The sequence below is a fragment of the Delphinus delphis genome, chromosome 4 (assembly GCF_949987515.2).
Source record: "Delphinus delphis chromosome 4, mDelDel1.2, whole genome shotgun sequence".
Classification (NCBI taxonomy): Eukaryota; Metazoa; Chordata; class Mammalia; order Artiodactyla; family Delphinidae; genus Delphinus; species Delphinus delphis.
This window is the reverse complement of record NC_082686.1, coordinates 37,503,798-37,528,622: the sequence shown is the minus strand read 5'-3', so window position 1 is coordinate 37,528,622 and position 24,825 is coordinate 37,503,798.

Genomic DNA, 24,825 nt, shown 5'->3' with positions numbered 1-24,825 from the left:
AGCTCTTTTGGCTGGTTGGAGGGCTGTGGGAAGCCTGAACTCTGCTCCTGAGGACCACACACTCTCTTGCTTGCTACAAAGCAGGGTGGAGAGGGCAAACTGAAAACTGCATAAGTGACTGGCCAGTTTTCTGAGACCTCCCTGGCATACAATCCAGCTTGAGCAGAGAAAATGCTTCAACCACACTTGCTTCATGAGACAGTGCCACACTGGGATGGGACGAGGGTTCATCTGTTAGACAGCAGCAGCTCAGAACTATAGAGGCATCTCAGCAGGATGGGGGCAGCCATTACTAGCACTTAAACAGGCAGCATATCAGAAGCAGCCCCGATCCATCTCCATCTGCATCCAGACTGTGATAGACCATGCCCTGAGCAATGCTGAGTGCCATATAGGCCCCACCTTACCTGTGGCAAAGTTTCATACAAGGACAAGGATGGCAAAAGCCAAGGGGAGAGTTCATACGTGAGAGACAAAGGAGAAACAGACCTAAAGTGGAACCTAAGCAGAGCAGGGGCAGTCATTACTCGCACTTACTCAGGTAGCTCATCAGAAGCAGTCAGGTTCTGTGACCCCAGCCAGATCACCACAGCCTGTGCCCCAACCCATATCAAGTGCTCACACCAGCTCCTCTAGCTTCAGCACTGTTTCCCTCTAGGGCAAGGGTGCAGATGCTGGGAAGGGGGAGAACATACATTTAAAGAAAACAGAGCCAACATGGACCAGACCTTCAGGGCTTCTGCTCCAGCACTTGGGACACAGTCCCACCCCTGATAGGGTGGTGATATCCACTGAACAGAGGGGAAGTCTCAGCTCACACTGTCACTGGCCCTAACTCCTCCATCTCCAGCCTCACCTCCTACCAAGGTGATAGTTACTGGCACACCTTGAGGAAATATGTGACTTGTGTTGATGTCAAATCCAGCTCTTCCACAAAAGCCACAGGACACACACAGACTGTATAGGGATGCTCTCACATAAAGAAACCCCTTCAAGACCACAAAAGGTAACTGTATCACCAAATTTCATAGATACAGAGAAATTTAAGCAAAATGAGAAGACAGAGGAGTTGGTCTCATTGAAAGAGCAAAATCCCTTGAAAAACAAATAATGAAACAGAAATAAACAATTTACCAGAAAAAAATTCAAGGCATTAATGATAAGAATGCTAATTGAATTAGGGAAAAGGATAGATGAATGCAGTGAGAATTTTAACAAGGAACCAAAAAAAAAAAAAAATCAGAGCTGAGGAATTTTAAAAAAAATTCTGAAATGGAAAAACACACTAGAAGGGATTAATAGCAGAATAGGTGATACAGAATGCGTACGTGATCTGGAAGGTATAATAATGGAAATCATCCAATCAGAACAGCAAAAAGAAACACAAATAAAAAAAGATGAGAACAGTTAAAGATATTTCTAAGACAACATCAAGTGTACCAATATTTGCATTACATGGGTCACAGATGGAGAAGAGAAAAGGGAGTAGAAAATACATTTGATGAAAATCCCCCAAACATGAAGAAGGAAACAGAAAAAGCACAAAGGGTCCCAAACAAGATGAAACCAAACAGACCCACACTAAGACATATCATAATTAAAATGGCAAAAGTTGAAGAGAGAATTCTGAAATCAGCAAGAGAGAAACAGAGTCATATACAAGAGAACCCCATATAGTCTATCAGTTGATTTTTCTGCAGAAACTTTACAGGCCAGAAGGGAATGGCATGATATATTCAAAGTGCTGCAAAAGAAAAAAAAAAAAAACCTGCAACCTAGGATACTCTATCCAGCAAGATTATCATTGAGAATTGAAGGAGAGATAAAGAACTTCTCAGACAAGCAAACACTAAAAGAGTTCCTCAGTAATAAATCTAACCTAAAAGAAATATTAAAGGGTCTTCTCTAAGTGGAAAAGAAAAGGCTATAACAAGAAGTAAGAATCTATCTGAAAGGAAAAATCCCCCCAAAGGAAAGGCAATTATATAGTAAAGGCTGAGAATCAACCACTTAAACGTTAGTATAAAGATAAAAAGAAAAAAATTTAAAAAATCAACCATGACTACAATAATCAGTAAAGGGATAAACATAAAGATGTAAAATATGACATCAAAAACACAAAATGTGGGAGAGGGGAGTAAAAAAGTAGATCTTTTAGAATGTGATTGAACTTAGAGGACTACCTTTTAGAAACAAGTAGATATAGTTATAGGTCAAGATAAATGAAGCCCATTTATCTTTGGTTACCCATTTATTTAGGTAAGCAAAATTAAAACCCTACAACAGATATATGAAAACTAGAAAGAAAGGAACACAAGCATAAAGAAATGCACACTAAAGAAAATCATCAAACCATAAGGAGAGAAACAAAGAAGAAGAAAGAACAGAGAAGAAAAACAACCAAAAAAAAAAAGAAAAGCAATAAAATGGTGATAAATACATACCTATCAATAATTACTTTAAATGTATATGGACTAAATAAATGCTCCAATCAAAAGACACAGGATGGATGATTGGATTAAAAAAAAATAAAGACCCATCAATATCCGGCTTACAAGAGACTCACTTTAGTCCAAAAGACAGGGGATGGAAAAAGGAATTTCATGCAAATGGAAATGACAAGAAAGCGGGGGTAGCAATACTCATATCAGACAAAATAGACTTTAAAACAAAGTTTATAACAAAGGACAAAGAAGGGCATTATATACTTATGAAGGAATCAATAAAATAGGAGGATATAACACTTGTTAACATATATGCACCTAATAAGGAGCACCTAAGTATATAAAGCAAATGTTAACAGGCATAAAGAGAGAAATTGACAATCATTCAATAATAGTAAGGGACTTTAAAACCCACCTACATCAATGGGCAAATCACACAGACAAAATTAATACAGGCACAATGGCCTTAATGACACAATAGATCAGTTGGACTTAATAGATATCTACAGGACATTCCATCTAAAAACAGCAGAATACACATTCTTTTCAAGTGCACATGGAACATTCTCCATGATAGATTACATGCTAGGCCACACAAAAATTCTCAACAAATTTAAGGGGATAGAAATTACTTCAAGCATTTTTTTCCAACCACCATGGCATGAAAGTAGGAATCGAGTACAGAAAAAAAAATGGGAAAAGAACAAACACATGAAGACAAAGAACATGCTACTAAAAATCAATGGGTCAATGATGAAATCAGAAAATACCTCAAGACAAATGAAAATGAAAACACAACTTTCTAAAATCTATGGGATGCAGCAAAAGCAGTTCTAAGAGGGAAGTTCATAGTGATGCAGGGCTTCCTCAAGAAAGAAGAAAAATCTCAAAAAAACCAACCTAATCTACCACTTAAAATAATTAAATGAAGAACAAACAAAACCCAAAGTCAGCAGAAGAAGGAAATAATAAAGATCATAGATAAAGTAAATAAAGATTAAAAACAATAGGAAAGATCAATGAAACCAAGAGCTGTTTTTTGAAAAGATAAACAAAATTGATAATCCTTTAGCCAGGCTCACCAAGGAGAAAAGAGGACACAAATAAACAAATAAGAAATGAAAGAGAAGAAATAACAGATACCACAGAGATACAAAAAAATCACGAGAATACCACTAACAGCCATATGCCAACAAATTGGACAACCTATAACAAATGGACAAGTTTCTAGAAACCTACAGACTTCTAAGACTGAGTCAAGAAGAAACAAACAATTTGAACAGACCAACCACCAGAAGTAAAATTGAATCTCTAATAATAAATCTCCCAGCAAATCAAAGTCCAGGACTGGAAAGCTTCACAGGATAAATCTACCAAATATGTAAAGAAGAATTAATACCTAGCCTTCTCAAACTATTCCAAAAAATTGAAGAGAAGGAAACACTCCCAAATTCATTCTGTGAGACCACCATTACCCTGACACCAAAACCAGACAAGAGATACAAAAAAAAAAAAAAAAAAAAAAAAAAAAAAATTACAGGTCAATGTCTTTGAAGTATATATTTGCAAAAATCCTCAACAAAATATTAGAAAACCAAATTCAACAATACATATAAAGTATCAAACACAATAAGCAAGTGGGATTTATTCCAGGGATGCAAGAATGGTTTAATATTTACAAATCAGTCAGTGTTATAGAACACATTAACAAAAGAAAGAATAAAAATCCCATGACCATCAATAGAAGCAGAAATATCATTTAACAAAATTCAGCCTCTATTCATGATAAAAAGTCTCAGAAAATCTGGTATAGAGGGAAATCTTAACATAGTAAAGGCCATTTATGACAAACCCACAGTTAACGTCAAAGACTAGAGTGAAAAGCTGAAATCCTTTCCTCTATACTCAGGAAAAAGACCAAGATGCCCATTTTTGCCACTTCTAATTAACATAGTATTGGAAGTCCTAGCCACAGAAATCAGACAAGAAAAAGAAATAAAAGACATCCAAATTGGAAGGGAAGAAGTAAAGCTATCACTATTTGCAGGTGACAGGATACTATATACATAAAACCCTAAATTCTCCACCCCAAAACTATTAGAACTAATAAATGAATTCAGTAAAGTAGCAGGATACAAGATTAATATACAGAAATCTGTTGCTTTTCTATATACTGATAATGAATTATCAGAAAGGAAAAGCAAAAAAAAAGCAATCCCATCAAAAAGGATAACAAATTCAAAAAGGATAAAATTACATCAAAAGGGATAAAAACCTAGGAATAAGCTTAACCAAGGAAGAGAAATATCCAAACTCTGAAAATTATAAAACATTGATGAAGGAAATTGAATGATACAAATAAATGGAAAGGTATCCTGTGTTCATTAATTGGAAGAATTAATATTGTTAAGATGGCCATACTACCCAAAGCAATTTAAAAATTTATTGCAATCCCTATCAAAATACCTGTGACGTTTTTCACGGAACTAAAACAAATAATCCTAAAATTTATATGGAACAACAAAAGATCTTGAATTGCTAAAGCAATCTTGAGAAAAAAGAACAGAGCTGGAGGTATCATGCGCCCTAACTTCAGACTATACTACAAAGCTACAGTAATCAAAACAGCATGGTACTGACTCAAAAACAGACACATAGATCAATGGAATAGAATAGAGAGCCCAGAAAAAAAAAACATGCACTTATGATCAATTAACATATGATAAAGGAGGCAAGAATATACAATAGAGACAACACAGTCAATAAGTGTGCACATCCTCGTATCATGTGCAAAAATATACTCAAAATGGATTAAAGACCTAGATGTAAGACCTGAAAGAAGAAAACAGACAGAACACTCTGACATAAATTGTAGCAACATTTTTTTTTGGATCTGTCTCCTATGGCAAAGGAAATAAAAGCAAAAATACATAAATGGGACTTAATTAAAATTAAAAGCTTTTACACAGCACAGTAAACCACTGACAAAATTTAAAAGCAACCTACTAAATAGGAGAAAATATTTGCAAACAATTTGACCTATAATGGATTAATATACAAAATACATAAATAGCCCATACAACTCAATATTAAAAAAATTAAAAATGGGCAGAAGACCTGAATAGATATTTTCCCAAAGATGACATGCAGACAGCCAACCAGCCCATGCAAAGATGCTTAATGTCGCTAATCATCAGAGAAATGCAAATCAAAACCATGATGACATATCACCTCACAACTGTCAGAAGGGCTATCATCAAAAAGATCACAAATAAAGTAAAATTTGGCTAGGATGTGAAGAAAAGGGAACACTTCTACACTGTTGTTTGAAATGTAAGTTGGTTCAGCCACTATGGAAAACAGTATGGAGGTTCATCAAAAAACTAAAAATAGAACTACCACATGATCCAGCACTCCCACACCTGGCTATATATTCAAACACTAATTTGAAAAGATACATGCACCCAAAGGTTCACAACAGCAGTATTTGTAATAGCCCAAGATATGGAGGCAACCTAAGTGTCCTTCAACAGGTAAATAGATAAAGAAGATGTGGTATATGTATACAATGGAATATTAGCCATAAAAAATAATAAAATTCTGCTGTTTGTAATGAGTGGATGGACCTAGAGAATACTATATTTAGTGAAATCAGTCAGACAAAGACAAATACTCTATGTTATCACTTATGTGTGGAATCTAAAAAATAAAACAAGTGGATATATATAACAAAACAGAAACAGACTCACTGATATAAAGAACAAACTTGTGGTTACCACTAGGGAGAAGGAAGGGTGGGAAGGACAAGATAGAGGTACCATATAGACTACTATGTATAAAATATATAAGCAACAATGTTATTTTGTACAGCACAGGGAAATATAGCTATATTTTGTAATAACTTTAAATGGAGTATAATCTATAAAATTACTGAATCACCATGTTGTACATCAGAAACTAAAATAATATCGTAAATCAACTATACTTCAATAAAAAACGTTTAAAAACAAATCTCTCTCTATTTTCTGGGTAAGTCAAGCTTAGTCTTTTTCTTTCAAAGAACTAATTTTGTGTTTATCTCTTCTAGTCTCTTTTTCATTTATTTTCTAATTTGTATTATTTCCTTTCATCTGCTTTTTTTGCATTTAGTTTACACACATTTTTAGTTTCCTAAGATGGAAGGTTAGGTTATTGATTTGAAATTTCTCTTTCTTTCTTTCTTTTCTTTTTTTTTTTTGAATACAAAATTTTTCAGGTATACATTTCCCTCAAAGCACTACTTTAGCTATATCTCATAAGTTTTGTATATTGTATTTCTCTTTCTTATTCTTTTCAAAGTATCTTAAAATTTCCATTGTAATTTTTTTTGACCAATTGGTTATGTAGAAGAGTACTGTTTAATTTCCATATACTTATTCATTTTCAAAATTTACCTGTTTTTAATTTTTAATTTAATTCCATTTGGGTCAAAGAACATATTTTGTTATAATCTCAATCCTTTTTAATTTAGTGAGGTTTGTTTTATTGTTTAATATATGTCAATCCAGGTGAATGCCCATGCAAACTTGAGAAGAATGTATGTTCTGTTGTTATTGGATGGGGTATTCTACAGATGTTGTTTAGATTTAGTTTGTAGAGTGTTTCAAGTCTTCTATTTCCATGCTGATCTCTTCTCAAGTTGTTTTTTGTTTTCAATTATTGAGAGTGTTGTATTGAAGTCTACTATTGTTATGATGAGTTATTTATTCTTCTCAGTTCTGTCAGTTTTTAATACATTTTGGGGCTTGTTGTTAGGTGTAGATATGTTTATAATTCTTGTGTCCTCTTGGTGGTTTGACCCTTTTATCTTTATAAAATGTTCTCCTTTGTCTCTAGCAACAATTTTCTCTTGAAATCTATTTTTCTGATATTAGTATTTCCACTCAGGTCTCTTTGGTTATTATGTGCATTGTATATTTGTTCTATTCTTTTACTTACAAACTATTTGTATCTTTTACTTTCAACTTATTCTTGTATTATGGAATATAAAGTGTGCCTCTTGCAGACAATATGTAATTGGATCAGAAATTTTAGCCATTCTTCCAATCTTTGTCTTTTTATTGGTGTGTTAAATCCGTTTACACTTAATGTAATTACCAATAAGGTAGGATTTACATGTACCATATTGCTATATGGTTTATGTCTTTTTGATTCCTCAATTCCTCCAATACTGCTTTATTTTGTGTTAAAAATATATTTTCCTGTGTATCATTTTAATTCACTTGTCATCTCTTACTATATGTGTTTCAGCTATTTTCTTAGTGCTTGCCCTAGTATTTTCCAAGTGGTCTACTTAACAATTTAAATAAAACAGTCTATTTTCGATTAATACCAACTCTATTTCAATAGTATCCAAAAACTCTGCTCCTATATTATATTCCTTCCCCTACTTTGTGCTGTTATCATAAAATTACATAGTTGTATATTACATACCTATCAACACATATTTACATTTATTGCTTGGCAGGTGTCTTTTAAATCAGACAAGAGAAAAATAATTACAAATAAAAAAATAATTTATACTATCTTTTATTATTTAGCTGTGTAGTGACCTTTATCAGTACTCTATTTCTTCATATGGACTTGTGTTACTTTTTGGTATCCTCTCATTTCAGTATAAAAGTATATAGTATTTCTTGCAGGGCATGTCTGTTAGGGACACATTTGTTTATCTGAGAATTTCTTAATTTTTCTCTCATTTTTGAAGGATAGTTTTGTTGAATATAGAATTCTTGGTTGACAGTTTTTTTCTTTCAGTACTCTGACTATATCATCTCACTGCTTTCTGGCTTCCTTTGGATTCCTTTTGATTAGAAATCAACTATTCATCTTATTTAGGATGAGTCAATAAGATGAGATGAGTCATTCTTATATGTGCTAAGTCATTCTTATATGTGAGGAGTCATTTGGCTTTTGCTCTTTTCACAATTTCTCCTTGTCTTTCAATAGTTACAATATGAGGCCTATGTGTGGGTCTCTTTAAACTTTTCAAGTTTTACTTGGAGTTCATTGAACTTCTTAGATATTTCTCATCAAAATTGAAAATATTTTGGCCATTATTTCTTAAAATATTTTTTATGTTTCTTTCTTTCTCTCCTTTTCTGGGACTTTCATTATGCATATGGTTGTGTGCTTGATGATGGCCCACAGGTCTCTTAGGCTTTGTTCATTTTTCTTGCATTATTTTTTCTTTGTGTTTCTCAGACTGGATATTCTCAATTGATCTATCTTCAATATCATTGTATCTATATTTTGCCAGCTCAAATATGCTATTAAAACTTCTAGTGATTTTAAAATTTCAGATATTATATATTTCAACTTTTGATTTCTATGTGGTTCTTTTTAGTAATTTTCATATCTTTGTTATTGTTACTTGTGCTATTGTTTTTGCTCTTTGCTTGTTTAGGCACTTTCCTGAACAAATTCTGTACACTCCATTCCTTGTTATGTGTGACCACTGAAGTATTTGTTCTCTTATCTTAGTGGTTAGCTAATGACTGGACAGAGATTCTCTTAAATCCTATGAATAAGTGAGTCTCCAAACTTTGCCAATGAGCTCTGTATATATACTGGGGTATATATTCAATCCTTAGGCAGATAGTTTACAACTTTGCCTTAGCCTTTACCTCTTGTTTGTGTAGACCCTCAAAATCAGATAAAGGCCTTTTCAGGCCTTTCCTAGGCACAGTGTAGGCATGGGCACAACCCTACACATGTGCAAGGCATCTAGGTTCCCAGGAATATGTCAGATCAATTTAAAGCTTCCAAAGGCCATCCCATTCCTAGCTTTTCCTTTTTTCTTTTTAATTTTTAAATTTTTATTTTATTTTATTTTACTTTATTTAATTATTTGTTTGTTTGTTTATTCATTTATTGGCTGTACTGTGTGGCTTGTGGGATCTTAGTTCCCCCACCAGGGATCGAATCTGTTCCCCCTGCAATGGAAGCACAGAGTCTTAACCACTGAACAGCCAGGGAATTCCCCCTAGCTTTTCCTTTTAAGTGTTTTTGGGCTGCTTGTTTGCCCCAATTATTATTGTTGCCTCTGGCATCTGTGATTTAAATAGTTGCTGCTGATTATTTTTGACAAACTCTCCTCAGAAATATTATTATAAAGAATGTTGCTGTGGATGTTTATGTTCATGTCTTTTTTATTGGGGTATAGTTGCTTTACAATGTTGTGCTTCTGCTGTACAATGAAGTATACATATATCCCTTCCCTCTTGGACCTCCACCCTGCCACTCCAGCCATCTAGGTCACCACAGAACACCGAGCTGAGCTCCCTGCGCTATACAGCAGGCTCCCACTGGCTATCTGTTTTACACACGGTAGTGTATACATGTCAATCCCAATCTCCCAATTCACCCCACCCTCCTTTCCCTGCCTCTGTGTCCACACCTCCAATCTCTATGTCTGTGTCTCTATTCCTATCCTGCAAATAGGTTCACCTGTACCATTTTTCTAGACTCCACATATATGCGTTAATATACAATATTTGTTTTTCTCTTTCTGACTTACTTCACTCTGTATGATAGACTATGTACAAACGTCCATGCTTTTCTTAAGATCACAATGGTAGATTTCTAATGTTCATCAATTTCTATTTTTCTTTTCTTTCAGTCACAAGAGTGTTACAGGAGAATGTTACATTTCCCTGAGTCTTTGAAAATAAGTTGGGCCATATGACACTTCTGGCCAAGGGGCTATAAGCATAATCAATATGACTTTCAGACTGAAGCATATAATCATAGGCAAATGATCTCTTCTCTCCTGTCACTGCTATGGGAAAGCATTCCTGTTTTGAAGTCAGTGTCAAAAGATCATTGCTTCCTGGATTACTTGAGTTACTGAATAAAGAATATGGGCTCAAGAGGTCCTTTGTATTTCCATATAAATTTTAAAATCACTTTGTCAATTTCCTCATACAAGCTTGAAGAAAGGTTGAGTAGGATACATTGAATCATTTTAAAGAGAACTGAGCTCTTGGCAATACTGAATCTTCTAATCCATGAACATTTAATATCTATTGATTTAGTTCTTTAATTTATACTAAAATTATTTTATAATCTTTAGTATATAGTTGACACATCATTTTAAAATTGATTCCTAAGAATTTTTGTACTATTCTAAATGATACTTTTTACAACTTTATTTTCCAGTTTTTGGTTGTTATTGTATAGAAATATAATTATTTTTTCTATTTTTTTTTATCTTACAATATTGCACTTATTAGTTCTAGTAGGTGCTTGAGGACTACTTTGGGTTTTTTTATTCACAATCTTGTCAACTCTTGATAAATTTAGTTTACTTCTTCTACAATATTTATGATTCTTGTTTCCTTTCCTTCCTCGTGCTCCAGCTAGAATCTCCAATACACTGTCAAATACAAATACTTTGATAGGACACCTTTATGATATTCCCTATCTTAGTGGGAAGTGTTCAACATTTTATCATTAATTTTGGTGTTAGCCATGAATTTTTTTTTCATAGATGCCCTTTATCAGATTGAGGAAAGAGGAAGTTCCCTTCTATTCATAGTTTGCTGGGAGTTTTTAATCATATATATATGCTAAATGTTGTCAAATGCTTTCTCAGCATCTATTAAGATGATATATTATTTTACTTTTTTATATTGACCTATATCATTGGTAAATTTTTAAGTGCATTCTTGTGATGTACTCAATTGGTCATGATACATTTTTCTTGTTATATATTTCTGACCTCACTTTGCTGATACTCATTGAGGAAGTCCTGCATACTGTATATGAGTGATATTGACTTGTGTGTTTCTTTTGCTGTATGATAGTTGCCAGGTTTTAGTATCAGGTCCATGCAAGCCCTCAAAGCCAAGTTGAGAATTACTCCCTCTTCCTGTATTTTCTGAAAGAGTTTATATAAGACTAGTACTATTGATATTATTCCTTAAGTATTGGATATAATTCACCAGTGAAGTCATCTGCATCTGGGAATTTCTTTGTGGAAAGGCTTGATTTTTTTTTTTTTGGCATGTATGTAAACATTCTGTATATCTAAAATTGTTGTATACCTTAAACTTCTTCAATGCATTAGTTGTGTATATAAACCTATGTCAGTAGTAATTTTCTCTCAGCGTATTGAAAAATAGGCCCACTAACTCTTCACTTTTATTATTTATATTTATAAGTCAAGTATCAGCATAAAAGTTACTAATTTGAGGGTAATAAGAATTTTTTCTGGCTCCTTTAAGCAAAAAATTGTTCTCTACACTTTGGTATTCTGCATATGATAAGATGATAATTTCTATTTATTTACCCTGCTTGAGATTCCTAGAGCTTTTTGTGGATTAGTGGTTTTCATCATTTTGGACAAATTTCAAGCTGTTGTATCCTCACATATGTTTTGTTTTATATTCTTTCTCCTTTTTATGGAATTCTGGTTATGTTGAACTTCTAATTCTATATTTGTTGTATGTTGCAAGAAATAGAATAATGGTTATTCAAATATGTCCATATCTCAATCCTGAGAACCTGTGAATATGTTATCACTCATAACAAAAGAGACTTGGCAAATGTAATTAAGTTAAGGTCTTGAGATGGGAAGACTATCCTGGATTAACAGAATAATTTAATTACAGGGCTTAATTTAATTGCATGAGTCCTTGAAATTGGAAGACAACAAAATAAAATGTCGGAGAAATACGACTTGAGAAGGCTTCCCCATAGTTGCTGGGTTTGAAGATGTAGGGAGGGGCTTACAAACCAAGGAATATGGCAGCATCCAGCAGATATAAAAAACCCTCAGTTTACAACCAGCAAGAAAACAGGAACCTTAGTCCCATAACAACAAGGAACTGAATTTTACCAAGAAAAACCCAAATGAGCAGAAAATAGATTCTCCTTATCAACTTCCAGAAATAAATGCAGCCTGCCTATACCTTGATTTTAATCCAATAGCATTTTTACTTGACTTTCAACCTACAGAACTGAAAGGTAAAACCTGTGTTTTGTAAGCTCCTTAATTGTGGTAATTTGCTATGGCAGCAACAGAAAACCAATATATGTGTTAATAGCTATTTCTTATTTTATAATTATTATTTTTATATGCTGAACTGGGGACACTTTGATTTAGCAGTCAGTTGACCAATTCTCTTTTTAGCTATGTCTATATGCTTGCTAAAGATATTCATAATGCTTTTGTTTCTTATTATTACTTTTTTCCTAGAATTTTGATTTGATTGCATTTGAATCTGACTTTGGTATTCTAATAAAGGTTTACAATTATTTATATATTTTGTTCCTTGTAACACAGGAAGCAAACTTATTTCTAATCTCTTCTGGAAATTCTAATATTGAAAATTATACAGGTCTATTTCTGTTCTCTGTTCTTTCTTCTGATTCTATCTCATGATTCCATGTTTACATGTTTTATTTTTCAATTTGATTTAATTATTTTTCTTGGGAAACTTTTTTTCTTGGTTGAAGGTATTTGTGTTTGCTTCTGCTAGCCACTTGGTGGCAATGCAAAGCAGGAATAATTTTAAGTTAAATTTGCACCTTGAATTTTCTTTTGTTTTGTTTTATTTTTGACCATGATGATGATGTGATTTTGCAAACCTGCAAATATAATGACAGATTATTCTAGATTTATTTAAATTATGTAATTCATATAAATTTTTGTCCCATTTTATATTTAGTGTCAAAGAAATTCTTTTATGTTACTGTGCCATGTAAGTAGGGCATATTTATTTCTGATTCACAATTAAACTGATGGTGCTGACTTTGGGTTCTGCATTTTATCACAGGAGTGTTTGATATATTACTCTAAAACTTGCATAAGCCTTGGCATTTTCTCTTTCTCTATAAGACCTAAACATTGTCTGAAAACCATAGTTCAAATTTTCACAGTCTGGCAGATGCCCTTTGGGCAAAAGGGCCTTCAGTGATCAACTTATATCCCTGGATTCCAGCCTTCAGTCAGAATTTGGCCTGATATTTCTTTACTATCTTTCAATTCTTCAGTTAATTTAACAAGAAAGTTTTTTTTTCAGCTTTTTGGTTATTTTCAGCTGGAAAATATGTCTGAATACTTAACTTGTCACATTCCTGGACATAATTAATTTATTAAACAAATATTTATTGAGGATTTGTCATATTTCTGATATCTCAGTATGAATAAGACAATGTTTTGACAACTTGGAACTTATATTTCTATAACAAAAACACATAAACAAGAAAAATTATAAGCTAGATAAATGTTATGCAATAAAGAATGGAAAGGAACGTTAGATCATCTAGATCAATATCCTCACTCAGGAAACTGTAAAGTGTTGTTGATTATGCAGGTCATAAACTGCAAACTCAAAACTCAATCCCAGATCAAGGTTCTTTTCACTCCACCATATTGATTTACTTCCATTTATTGTTTGTCATTGTTTCTAATGGAAGTATTCTGTTTCACCTTGATTGTAGGTTTAAATTCTTTAAGACTTCCTTACAAATTCTTTAAGGAAAATTTTTGCTTGAGCTTTAAAAATACAAACTGCTAAAGATGTATGTATTATTATGTTCATTTGAGTACTACAAAGGTAGTAGGCCCACTTAAGTCTGCTTTATGTATTCTATTAAACTACAGTAAGATAAGAAAAGTTATGTAATTGTACATAAAAATTCAAAGGAGAAAACTAGAATATTAGATCAGAGATCTAGTCAGTACTACAGGCATAAACTATAACAGGGAAGAGAAAGCACACAAGGAATTAAAATACCATGTCTACAAATTATTAATTAACAGGTATTCAAAAAAGTGTGAGGACAGATGCAAATTGAAAATTGAAAGTTTTTTTTTTTTTTTTTTTTCCCCCTCAGTGAGTCACCTACTGATTCCCTAATGAGCACCTTTACCTAATGGTGAACTTTTGCCATTTGGGTCAGAATCTCTTATTAGACAATTTTGTGGGATTATCTGTTTTTTTCTATAAGCATTTTTCTACCTTTCTGGCATTTTTCTACCTTTCTAGATTTTTACAACTGCTGTCCCCAGCCAAACACTTGACATTTTACCACAGAACATTAAATTACCACGCTTCCCACCCACATAAACATTCTCCTTTCATATTCCTTTTAAGAATCTTTGTTTCCACAAAACTCATTACTTTGGGGAAGCCTTTCCATATTAGCACTGACCAGAGGCAAGAATTATGTATTTTTCTAATTATTGCCTAAAAATAGTCAAATTTTATATAGTCACTATTATCTGCTTTTTTGACTGCTTGCCTGTTTGGCTGTGAAAAAAAATGTTTCTTTTACTTATGATTGAGTAGATATACAGTAAAAAATTAGATATTACTTATGTATTAATAATAATTTCTATCATATATTGAGTGATTTCTATCTGCTAACCATGATTCCAAGTAATTTTCCTGTGGAGCTCCTTTATTTCTCACATAAATGCTCTAAAATATGTACTACTATTTCCCCTATTTTACAGATAAGAAGGCTGAGATTCACAAAAGTGAAGTTAGTGCTCAAGGGAATACAGATATTAAATGGCAGAGTAGAGATTTGAACCAATACAGTCTGGCTCTCTATGTGCTTCAGTGTTTGCTATTTGGCCTTCCATTTACTATATTTACTTGGGTCAAACAAGGTCTTCATATAGATAGGTTTATATTATTTTATTTTTTTATGTGAGCCATAATTATCTTATGTTCTTATTTTCTGATTTTAGAAATTTAAATTTTGTACTTTAAAATGTAGGCTTTCATAAGCTAAATTTGTGTGTGTTATATCTATTACATATCGTACATTCTAATAGGTATAATGCACACATGAACATAATACACAGTCACATACATACACATGTATGTTATACTTTGGACATTTGGAGACTGTACTGTTTATAACATTTTTCTTTTTAACTTTCTCTTATTTCATAAAATTAAATAAGCATCCCATATCATTAAATATTATTAAAAGCAGAAACATGATTTAACAGACTGCCTAGCAATTCCTCACATGAATTTTTTATATAACCATCAATTCACTGTTATTCACTTACATTTCTACATTTCACTATCATTTAAAAAACACTTCAATGTTTATATTCAGTCATTGTTTACATTCCACCTAGAGATCCCTTCAGGTATCACTTATTATTTTTGCATGCCCATAACCCCATTCCAAAACTTATTTTCTTTGGCTTCTAATGACCTACTGTTATAAAATCTCTTGAAAGATTTTCATAAGGTATAGGAGATATTTGTCTGCAAGCAGAAAGGAGAATGGGACTAGTAGATTATGCCCTCATATAGTACAGGGTGCTAAAGTATAACAGTCCAGTTCTCTTCCATCAAATTGAGACAACTTTATCCGTACTGTAGATTCTAGTCTAGAACAGTCTTGTGGGATTAATTTAAAGCTTGTGTGTTGCCTGAAATCTTGTTTTGCTTGATTTATTTCCCTTTCCCTGTCCTATGAATCCACTTCCTTACTGGTTTCTCCTGGGAGCACTTTCTCAATTAACCATTTGCAGATAAATTCTCAGATTTAGGGTTGGCTTTGAAAAAACCTTATGTAAGACAGAATATCTTTACATGTAAATCTTTGCACATATCTCTCATAATATTCTTAATATATCTTCTTAGATTTGGAATGACTGTGTCAAAAAGTGTGAACATTTTTATGGCTTTGACATTTGTACTAATATTCATTCTTCCCAGTTATGAAAGTGCCAATATAGCAGCACTCTCTACAGTTATTTACTGCAATATGGACTGTATAATTTTAGCTCATTTCTAACATCAATGGAGAATTTCCTCTATTTTTTATTGGTCATTTTCATGGGGTTACGAGAAAGAGCAGATAGATACCAGTGCTCATGTTATTATTTTATCTGTAATTCCAAATGCTCATGATCAACACTAAATCTAATTTAGATGGGTTCTACATGTATTTCAATTGAAACTGAACATTTTAGTTTAAATCATACATACATATCTCTATGTGGGTCTATGATAATTAATGTTTTCCTTCTGTTTTGCTAATAACCTTGGAAATTTGATAGTACTATTTTGTCTTCATAGATACCTTTTGTGTTCTACAAATGTTTATTGGTTACCTTCTACTTGCTAGAATTGGTTCTAATAAATGGTAAATGTGACAGATATGCATCCTACCAAAATTCTAATAATGGATACAGACAATCACACAGGCAAATAAAAGACAACGTAAGAAGTACTTTAGTGAGGAAAGTAAAGTTTGCTCCAGAGAGCACTTTGGAAAAGATTTTAAAAATCAGAAAACTCATCCTTTAAAAAGATGTCTAAATTGAATGAAGAATTGGAATTAGTCAGCTGGAAATAAGCCATGGACCAAGAGGATTTATGAGGAGTATTTCAGGAAAATTGTACATTTAGAGTCAAGTAGAATATGTACTTTTGTGGAAGTGAAAGTTTGCTACTGTTAGAGATAGTCTCAGAAGCCAGTTGATGAGGAATCTTGCAGAACAAATTAAGAAGTTTAAAATTACACAAAAAGGCATGAGAATTCACTGATAAATTTTGGACTTAAAGAAAAATATTATTTCCATGTTAGAAATATAATTCAGAGAGACATTGCTTTGGGAAAGCAAGTGTTCTCCTTACTTGCTGCACGTAATAAATCCTTCTGTTTCTGGAAAAAAAAAAAAGAAGTAAAATTCATCCTGGAACATGGAGAATTGATTAGACGAGGGTTAAGTTAGCAGAAGGAAGTAAGGAGTAAGGAAGTAGATGTAATTATCCAGGTGAGAAATAATTTGGTGTGAATTACTATTAGTTTCAGTGTAAATAGAGAGAAGTGATTAGAAATAAAATGTATACGGATGTAAAATCCAGGGAATTTGTGATTGAATGGATATGGGGAATATGGGAGAGAAAGAGTAAGGGATGATATGAAGATTTTTGTCTTTGGTAATTTGGTGGAAATTTGTGTCATTTTTCAAGACAGGGAACAGAATGAAGAATAGGTTTGAAACTGAATGAAGCCTTCATTTTTAGAAATTCTGAGATGTCAGTAGCAGAGTCAAAGATATTTCAAAATATAACTGAAATACGGATCATGTTCCAACATCAAGCAGTTCTAGGATGGAGATCCAGGTTTGGGAGACATCAACAACATACAGGTGGCACTTGAAAAAAATGGAGGAGGGTGAGAAAGCCTAGAAAGCATGACTAGCATGAGAAAAAGAAAAAGAGGTTAAGGCAGAAACTTGGAAAAGGTAGATTAAAAAATGCTGTGGAGGAGTGGCCAGAGAGGAAGAAAATGTTCTAAGAAAAGGAAGCAATTATTGGGGAGATCAGATAAAATAAAGACTGATGACTGTCCCTGTGTTACCAGCAAGGATTAGTCATAATGGAGAGAGTTGTTTAGTAAAGTTATGGGGACTGTAGATAGATTGAAGTGAGCTGAGGTATAAATGGGCAGTGGAGAGGTGGAGACAGTGAGTATACACAGCCTTTTTCAGAAAGCTGACATTGTACAAGAGGAGAGAGGTATAATCTGAAGCATAAGTAGAGGGATGAATATTAGAAAGGAGGAAGAACACCTTTATCCATTATAACCAAAGAGAAAGAGGAAAGGGTAGGTAGAAATGCAAAGAAACTCATAAATTAGTGACACAAACCGGAAGGTCAATTTTATGGATTACCTTTATTAAATGAATTGCATATTGAGGTATTTACTGAGAGGGATTGGAAGGAGGAAAGGGAATAAGATTTGAAAAAGTCACTGAGGATAATTAGAGCAAGAACTATACATATTGCTGTTGCAAACCCATTTAAGTTTTATTTTGGATTCTATTCAATAGTCATTTAAAGGACTATAATATGCTTTGAATTTTTTAAGACATTACTTTTTTAGAGCAGTACAGGTTTACAACAAAATTGAGAAGGAGGTACACAGATTTCCATACATCTCTTGCCCAAGCACATCCATAGTTTCCCCATTATCAACATCACTCATGAGAAAGGTACAATTTTTTTTTTACCAAAGATGGACCCACCTTTACACATTGTAATCACCTAAAGTCCATAGTTTACCTTAGGGTTCACTCTTTACATTGCACATTCAGTGGATTTGGACAAATGTATGTGATATATGGCCATAATTATAACATTTTTTGCCATAAAAATACTGTGTGCTCCCTCTATTCATCTGTCCCACCCCTAGGAACCATTAATATTTGATTGTATAGTTTTGCCTTTTCCAGAATGTCATACAGTTGTAATCATATAGCCTTTTCAGGTTAGTTTCTTTCACTTACTAATATTCATTTAAATCTCCTCCATGTGGGACTTCTCTGATGGTCCAGTGGGTAAGACTCCATGCTCCCAATGCAGGGGGCTCAGGTTTGATCCCTGCTTGGGGAACTAGATCCCACATGCATGCCACAACTAACAGTTCGCATGCCACAACTAAGAGTCCTCATGCAGAAACTAAGAAGTCCGCATGCCACACCTAAGGTCTCACATGCTGCAATGGAGATCCTGCATGTGCGGCAACTAAAACCTGGTGCAGCTAAATAAATAATAAATAAATAAATAAAGTTCCTCCATGTCTTTTCATGGCTTGATGGCTCATTTCATTTTAGTGCTGAATAATATGCCATTGTTTGGATATATCACAGTTTATCCATTCAACTACTAAAGGACATCTTGGTTGCTGCCAAGTTTTGGCAATTATGAATAAATTATGAATAAAGTTGCTATAAACATCTGTGTGCAGGTTTTTATGTGGACATTAGTTTTCCACTCCTTTGGGAAAATATCAAGGAGCATAATTGCTGGATCAGATAGTAAGAGTATACTTAGTTTTGTAAGAAGCCACTGAACTGTCTTCCAAAGTGGCTGTATCATTTTGCGTTCCCACCAGCAATGTATGCTAATTCCTCTTGCTCCACATCCTCACCAGCATTTGGTGTTATCAGTGTTCCAGATTTTGGCCATTCTAACAGGTGTGTAGTGGTATCTCATTGTTGTTTAATTTGCATTTCCCTGATGATGTATGATGTGGAACACATTTTCATATCCTTATTTGCCATCTGTATGTCTTCTTTGGTGAAGTGTCTGTTAAGGTCTTTGGTCAATTTTTTAAATCAGGTTGTTTGTTTTCTTATTGTGAATTTGTTTTTATATAATAAAAGATGACAGTTTGTTGAGTTAAGGCAAATAAAAAAAAAAGTGAAGGTGCCTAAATTGTATGGCTGCCAAGTCCCAGTATATCATTGCTCATAAATTTTTTACAATTCTATAACTGGATTCACAGTTTACAAAGTATTTTCACAGCTATTTAATTTAACTCTTAGAAGAGCTTTGGGACACCTACAAGGAAAATATTTTGCTTTGATTGTATAGGTAAGATAAAAAAAATTTAGTACCTGTATGTCTGACCTTTTCATTGTCACTTGGCAGAGCCAAGACTCTAATTCAGGTTTTCTTTCAATTTATTACTCTGTCTTTCCTGTGGTCAATTTCTGTTCATGTATTTTTATTTTATTAGAAGTTGAGAAGGAAGAGAGCTCAGAAATCATAGAAAATGTGCCTTTAATTAGAATTTACATATTGTAATCTACACAGGTTACTTGTTTTGAAGTGAAGACCTCAGTTCTAATCCTAATTTTGCTTCTCTCTGACTGTAAGACCTTTATTCAGTCACTAAACCTCTCTAGACCTCTAGTTTCCTCAACTAGGCAATGCATGAGTTGGTTTTGACAATCTCTAAGACAACACCCAGCTCTGAAATTCTATATGCTCTTATTAATTTGACCAATTAATGATTCCTTTGGTTCACTGATTACATAGAATGCAATTGTATAAGAAATTCTTAATATAATCACAAATATTTAAATAAGAAAAGTCAGTTTACATTTCTTATTTATCTGATAAGACAACTAATACCATTGCTATTCACACATATAATTGAATGGTTCACTTTTTCCCTCTTTCTCTAATTTTGTTCCATAGTTTCTTTTATGGACCCAGAAGACACTTTACTCAAAACAAAGATCTTGTATTTCAACACTATCCTGACTTAGGGTCAAAGTGAGAGGTCTCTAGCTGGTTCTTTCTTGCATAGATAGGGCTACCTTCTCACCACCATCACTGTTCTTTGGTTCCATTGCTCTCATTTTTTACTCATGGATGAAAAGAAATTCTTATGTGTGTCCTAGATCCTTAATTGGCGTTCCATGTTGTGGTAGGAACTGGGCACAATCTGGGTGAAGAGATGGCCATCACTCTGGCACAGAGGTGATTTTACCATAAAGCTAATGGACATATTAACATTCAGGGAGGCTCACTAGCATAAGTCCCTAAAAGCTGCTGAGAGAGGCCCTAGTAACATGTTCACATATTATTTTTCTTTAAGAAAAATTGGGGGTGAAGGTGGACAACAATGCAGTATAAACATAAGGATCCACAAAAACTGATTAATCCCTGCTCTTGCTTGTCACTTAACTGAACATATGCTGACTGCATTTAACTGATAGTCCCAATGGATGATAACTGAGCACTGACTTATATTCTCTATGGTTTCCTACTAGTGACAACGAACGGTGGTTATTAAGATAAAGGTTTTTCATCTCTTAATCTCTTGCTGCTCCTTCTCCCTTGATCAGTAACCCCTTGTAACCAGTTCTTGATGACTTTTATTTTGGCTTTTCTCCAGGGACAATAAAACTAATAATGGTTGTTTTTATCTAAAACTTTCCCTTTTTTAAACCTAAGTCATACTTATTATGTATCTTCCACCTTTTGGTTCTTATGCCATACTTATCCTCTCCTTCATAAAGCAGAGGGTAATATACCTAGTAGTCTAAGGTAGGGAAGAAAAGGTTCTTTTAGAACAGGTAGGAAATTTTAAATATTATCTCAGATATTTAATGATTCTCAGAGTTCTTGGAGGGAATTGTCTAATAGTATTGAATCACATGTAATAGGTTCCCTTGAATAAACTACCTAGTTGCCCTGGAAATATTAATTCTTAAAATCATATGGCTGATTTGAACTACCTTTTTTTTTTAAGGAACTCTCTTTCTTTCCTTTCTTTCTTTCTCTTTCTTTCTTTCTTTCTTTTCTTTCTCTTCTTTCTTTCATTATTTTATTTATTTATTTTGGCCATGCCAGGTCTTAGTTGCACACGTGGGATCTTTAGTTGTGGCATGCAGACTTCTTAGTTGCGGCCCACATGTGGGATCTAGTTCCCCGACCAGGGATCAAACCCAGGCCCCCTGCATTGGGAGCATGGAGTCTTACCCACTGGACAACCAGGGAAGTCCCCTGAACATCTAGTTCTTTATTTAAAAGTTCTCAGTATTACGGAGATATTTTCGTTCGATGTAGAAATAGGTAGAATTTGTTTTGACTTAATCTTATTAAAATTTAGAATTTTTCATTTAGCTGCATAACAGAGATTGTGAGAAAATAAACTCTTCATTTTATCTGTTCATTTGGGCCAATATACACTTTTATGTTCTTGGAGATATTTAGCATCTTGAGGATTTCATTAAACTTAATTTGCACAGGTATGGTTTTGATAAATGCTCATAAAAATATCCCAGATGCTTGGGGCACAAAAGACATATTCTATGTAGTTTATTTTCTAATGGCTATTTTCAGAGGTATGATATGGCATTAAATGCACAATTAGAAAGATAAAGAGAAGAGAGAATCAACAATAAAAAATAGATGAAGAGATCAACATGTTTCAGGCAGATTTGTATTTTCAACATAAAAAGGTAAATTATTTGGATAAATTGTGTTAAATACACAATTTAATTGTAATATTTAACTACAGTGTGTGATATTATGCCATTTAAATTATGTTAAATAACACTGGACTTCTCTTTTATTATAGTCAACTATGCTAAGTGAGATTATTACTGACTTACATAAAATGCATTATGAAGAAATATATCAGTGAAAACAACTGTTACAAGTGAGCCAAATTAAACCCAAACAAAAGTAAATCAGTTATCTTAGGTTCTCTTTACTGATTACTAGTATTATCATTTGTCATTTAAAATATTTCCTTCATGGATATTGTCTCTCAGTCTAAATTTAATATGTAAATCTTAGCAGTTACTTTGGTTCTTAAATAAACCTGGGGTGTGCTGGCACAATATATGCACATTGTGCTTCTACACTGATGATAATTCTGCCATACAATAGGCTACTTCCCAGAAGAATAATGATTCATGAAGAACAAGGTATGAAGAATGTCTGTTTCACTTATTCTACAGCCTATGTTCCCCTCTTGGTTAAAAAGGGTTGGCAGAGAGTGTTTACTATTTACCTTTGAGTTGGAGAAAGTAATTAACTTAGATTAGATTCATACGAATAACCTATAGATATGGACTAGTAAACAGGGATCAGAATGGTAGCCAACAGAAAATATGCCACGGATATGCAGAAAAATAAAAATGAATAAATAACTGGTCTAAAGCAAAACATAGAAAGTGAGAGTTTAAATAGACCCCAGGATAAATATTAGATGAGATAGAACCTAATTAGGGCCAGACTCTGTCCTCTTGAGCAAAGGAAGCAGCTGAAAGGTAAGCAGCTATGTATTATCAACCTATATATCTTAGATTGATAATACTAGTAGGTGAAAAAAATATTTTGTGCAATCTAGAAGGCAGGATAAGCAGAACTGGCACTTAGATTAAAAAAAAAAGATTTACACAGAGAAAAAGCATTATGCAAAAGTAGGTATAGTAAGCATATTTTGTGTGTAAGGATAATCATTCAAAATATAAATTAGGGCTTCTCTGGTGGCGCAGTGGTTGGGAGTCCGCCTGCCGATGCGGGGGACGCGGGTTTGTGCCCCGGTCCGGGAGGATCACACATGCCGCCGAGCGGCTGGGCCCGTGGGCCATGGCTGCTGAGCCTGTGCGTCCGGAACCTGTGCTCCGCGACGGGAGGGGCCACGGCAGTGAGAGACCCACGTACCACAAAAAACAAAACAAAAACAAAAACAAACAAACTATATATATATATATAAATTAAAGTATAAATGTAGTTATAGTTTACTGTATAAAGCAACTATAGTAGCTGCAGCTGATGTCCTGTCTGTACCCACTTTACCAGCTGGTATACCCATCAACCCAGCTGTGAGGGGCTGTGTTAACAGCTTACGCTTGGGACAGATGCAGTCAGTGACGCACTGATATGGGGCACTACGGTCTATTTGCCCTGCCACAAGAGGATGACTCTTCAACATGATTTATGCTGCAAAGCATGCTCACAAGTTGGATCAAGGCTAGAATTTGTGTGGGACTATTCTCTTGCTCAGTTCCTTCCCTTTCCCTATTTTGCTTGCCTCACTCATAGGTTTTCCTGATACGAGGTGCCTTAATTAATCTCATGCACCTGAATCCCTGACTCTGGATCTCCTTCTGTGGTTCCTAATCTTGAAGAGTTGGTACCAGCAGTGGTCCTGGGAAGAACACTAAGGAGTTGATTCTAAAGATGGCTCATCAGCCAGCTACCTAACAATGAGCAAACTGTCATTGAAGGTAGGTGGAATATTAATTGTTCTTAGCATTCTGTAGCAGTTGGTCATTAAGAATTTACCCCAGTGAACTGGGAAAGGATGGAGATGGAAGAAGATGCACTGGTTCATGCAACAGCAATAACTCAGGCACTGGAAAAGAGCAGGAGACATACTAATGATAAGGACAGCAAAACCGCATGGTATTGCTGAGCACCAATGATGCTTTCAAGAGAGTTGATCATTAGTCACCAGTTTAATACAAACTGTGAAAATCAGAAGCCTCAATGACCACATTTAAAGAAATATTGATCTCCTGTAGCTGGAGGCTGATCATACTGAGGAACAGTCTTAGGAGCTACACTTAAGAATTGTAAAACTCCAGAAAGAGTTGAATTTTCAGCTCCAGCAAGTCTCCTATGCCTGATAGGGAAGAAGTAGGACTGAGACTGAAAATGGGGATATCTGAATAAATGCCCTCGAGAACACTGAACACCCAGATTCCCTTGACACTCTGGGCTTCTAGATGTGGCCCACTCCCTCATGTCAGAGGGTAGCAGCTCCCTCCCCACCTTCCTTTTCCTTCACCAGTAGTTCTTTCAGAAGGCTCGAAGCAGTGAGGTGCCTTACAAAATAATGCTTTCCTAGTCAGAATGTTCCAGCTTCTTGCATAGGCAACCAAAAAATAACTAGGGACAAATTTCAGCATGGACTAACTGGTGAAAAGCTTAGAGAGAAGAGAAGAGAAGGATTATAGGATGAGGATTATGAACTATGGAACATTACTGTTTTATTGATGAGAACTGGGAGAGTACGCCTGGGAGAACATGGTGGTATT